Genomic DNA, 3,008 nt, shown 5'->3' with positions numbered 1-3,008 from the left:
GGGCCTTAGGCAGCCACCCAGGGAAGAACCCAAGCTTCTCCAACGTTTTGTTGTAGCTGAAGTCTCTCATCCCTGGAACCATTCTGGTAAATTTCCACTGCATCCACTTGCCTGGATGAGTGCAGCTTCAATAGCATGCAAGAGGCTCGATAGCATCCAGGACAAAGCAGCCCGCTTGATTGGCACCCCATCCACCACCTTCAACATTCACTCCCTCCACAACCAACGTGCAGTGGCAGCAGTGTGTACCATCTACAAGATGCACTGCAGCAAAGCAACAAGGCTCCTTGGACAGCACCTTCCCACCCCATGACCTCTACCATCTAGAAGGCCAAGGGCAGCAGATTGATGGGAACACCACCGCCTGGAAGTTCCCCTCCAAGCCACTCACCATCTTGACTTGGAAATATATCGCCGTTCCTTCACTGTCGCTGGGTCAAAATCCTGGAACTCCCTCTCTAACAGCACTGTGGGTGTACCTACACCACAGGGACTGTAGCGGTTCAAGAAGGCGGCTCACCGCCACCTTCTCAAGGGCAATTAGGGATGGGCAATAAATGCTGGCCTAGACAGCGAAGCCCACATCCCGTGGAAGAATATAGAAGAAATTCTCTCAAGGACTATCATGCCCTTTTTAAAGTGTGCTGAGGAAGTGCTGATATATCAAATTTTTCAGCAGAGACATTAAGCTGAGGCCCCTTCTACCTTCTTAAGTGGGTGCATAAGATCCCATGGTACTGTTTTGATAAAGAGTGGGGGATTCCTCTCCATGGTGTCCTGGCCAATATCTATCCCTCAGCCAGCATCTTTAAAAAAAAACTGGTTGTCTGGCTGTCATCACACTGCTTTTTTGTGGGATCTTGCCATGCGCAAATTAGTTATCAGTTTTCCAACAGTGACCACACTTCAGTAAAGTATTTCATTAGCTATAAAACGGGAAGTCCTGAGATCACAAAAAGGACTCTGTCAACGCAAGTTCTTTCTTTTTATCAATAAAACTGAACAAAATAAATGGATATTTCAGCCCTTGGGCTCATGAAGGTGTTTAGTACTAATTGGATACAAGGAGGGAAATCTTCTGTTGATTAGGAAGGCTTGCTTTAATCAGGAAGCATCACAGAATTTTGCTGTTATTTTGCAACCATGGGGACAGACAAACTACGTGTGAGCGAAGTTTATTAAGTGGAGACTCATTTAAGGTACGAGTGCAGTGTTGGCAGACGTCAGTGTGCAGAACATGCAGCATTTAATATCAGCTCTGGGCTGCTGTTCATTTTCTCCTTCAAACGATGCAGAGCAGAGTATGGGTCCGCCTGGCTCTCATGGCTCAAATCCTTCATTAAACAGGCAGCCACAGGCATCTCTCCCTGAAGCAAAGGCAAGAGTTGTTTAGCATTCATTTCATGCATTAAGTAGAATGTACAGAAAGAGAGAGAGAGAGAAACGGTGAGGGAGGGAGGGTGGGGAGGGGGGCAAAAATTATTTGTAAACTAGCGAGCCAGTTCTCTGTTTTTGGGAGGCTGACACAAAGTTATCAAATGAAAATCAATTCCAAATGAAATAAAAACCCGAATGCAATAAAAGGAATAATTTATTGCAAAAGGGCTTTGCATTAATTAATTCAGAACAGACCTTCTCGCTACAGGGAGCTAAGGATTTGCAGATTTTTGTTTTATCCTTTAGTTTCTTCTTAAGCCCTGAATTGCAGCCCACCCATCCCCCAACTCACTCCCCCCGCCCCCGCCCCCAACCTCAGTGCTTGGGCAGGAATGGGTTAACCTTTTATGAATTCTTCGAGGATGTTACAGTCAGGGACATGTTACAGTCAGGGTGTTACAGGATGTTACAGTCAGGAGTATGTGCGGGTAAAGCCTGACCTGTTTTCCTCACTCACTGTTTCGTTCAATGTGGTACAAAGTGTCTGATATGCAGAGGTGGTTGGAAAACGATGGAGCAGGCAGGGGAAATCGGGAGCGGGGGGAGGGTGAGAAAGGGGAGGGTGGAGGAGAAAAGACGGGGAGGGGGAACCAAGGGAGGTGAGGAGGAGAGAGAGTGGGAGGGGGAGAAAAGGGGTGAGGTGGAGAATTGGATAGTCTGAATATTATGATAAAATTACTTACAGTTGGTTGATCAGTTTCCTGCATTTTTAAGAGAAAGATGTGAGCCATCTGTGTAGTAGAGTGTTTGGGCACAAGGCCATTAGAATTTGCCTACACTTCAATTTTTCATTATACTGCATTTGGCAGTCATTGCATAGATATTCCCTACTCTGCATCGGTCGTGACATTTTATTATTTCCTTTCCAAAGTCTTTCTGCAAGAGTTGACAAATTTAAAGGCTTCTGCGCTTTATAATTTGCTTAAAATACTTTCTTTTTCCCTTCTCTCGCTAAGGAACGCTGAAAAAGATTCTGTTTGCCGTTTCCTCCAGGCCACTTCATTTGAGATTTGACTTTAAATTCCTCCTTGTATCGAGCTAAACACCCGTCAGCTGGGTGCCTACCCCAACCCCCGCCAGCTCCCTGAGCCTCCCTGAGTTTTAATTGCACCAGGCAGACTGTACACCCTGTGACTGCTGTACAGGTACTGGACTAACACATGGCTGGTACTCAGCTGTAACGTGATTCATTGCTCACTTTACCTAAGCCTAGCACACACACCTTAAAATGACCACCTGTGCGAATGCGAAACATACCTTCCGTCCTCTATGCACTTATCAAGCGCAGCAGTGCCTTTGGTGAAAATGCCTGATGGTACAGCGGCTGCTAATCTCACATCGTGTCAAAAACATTTCAAAATAGTAGCCGCAGGTATAGAGCATTCAGGGGAGGAGCTGTGGTCCTATCGGAGCATAAGGAACACTTGGTGTCTTACTTGCAATTTTAAAACTGTCTCTCAGATTGATGATACTTCTGGGCTCACTTGTTTAAGTGTAATCCTTTAAAAATTAGCTGCGTTGTTTTTTTTTCTCTGTCCAAAGAGTTGTTGCATCCTTTTGATGCTTGGTGT

The 3,008-nt window shown here is 45.6% G+C and overlaps 1 long non-coding RNA gene across 1 annotated transcript; it reads right to left on the bottom strand.

Annotated features, from left to right (window-relative positions):
• Nucleotides 1-1,083: 1,083 nt before the first annotated feature.
• Nucleotides 1,084-2,782, bottom strand: LOC144696454 (uncharacterized). The gene is made up of 3 exons (XR_013580167.1): nucleotides 2,695-2,782; nucleotides 2,121-2,168; nucleotides 1,084-1,367 (listed from the first exon to the last, which is right to left on the bottom strand). It is a non-coding gene; the product is annotated as an uncharacterized LOC144696454 (long non-coding RNA).
• Nucleotides 2,783-3,008: the final 226 nt, after the last annotated feature.

This window comes from Cetorhinus maximus, chromosome 22, assembly GCF_964194155.1.
Source record: "Cetorhinus maximus chromosome 22, sCetMax3.hap1.1, whole genome shotgun sequence".
NCBI classification, from domain to species: domain Eukaryota; kingdom Metazoa; phylum Chordata; class Chondrichthyes; order Lamniformes; family Cetorhinidae; genus Cetorhinus; species Cetorhinus maximus.
Note: the sequence above shows the minus strand (reverse complement) of the source record. Positions and strands in the feature narration are given on the sequence as shown.